Below are 278 nucleotides of genomic sequence, written 5' to 3'. Positions count from 1 at the left end.
TACTAATTTGTGATAATTCCAGCTGTTGCAAGAGTCGGTACATATGTAACAATCTTTAAAATTAAGGCAGGAGACCGTGTAAAGGACTTGGATCAGTGGTTCACTGTGTGAGTGGCTGGCTGGGGTGTTATTTTGTCATTTTTCGCTCTGCTTTGAGGTGTTTTAACATTACTTAAATGGAACCTACATGATCAATATTATTGACACAATATATTGACTCATTTTTATTGTGCAATATTTTGATGTCTTCAATATATTGTATAATTTTTCAATACCAC

The sequence above is a fragment of the Scylla paramamosain genome, chromosome 39 (genome assembly GCF_035594125.1).
Source record: "Scylla paramamosain isolate STU-SP2022 chromosome 39, ASM3559412v1, whole genome shotgun sequence".
Classification (NCBI taxonomy): domain Eukaryota; kingdom Metazoa; phylum Arthropoda; class Malacostraca; order Decapoda; family Portunidae; genus Scylla; species Scylla paramamosain.
This window is presented reverse-complemented; position numbering follows the sequence as displayed.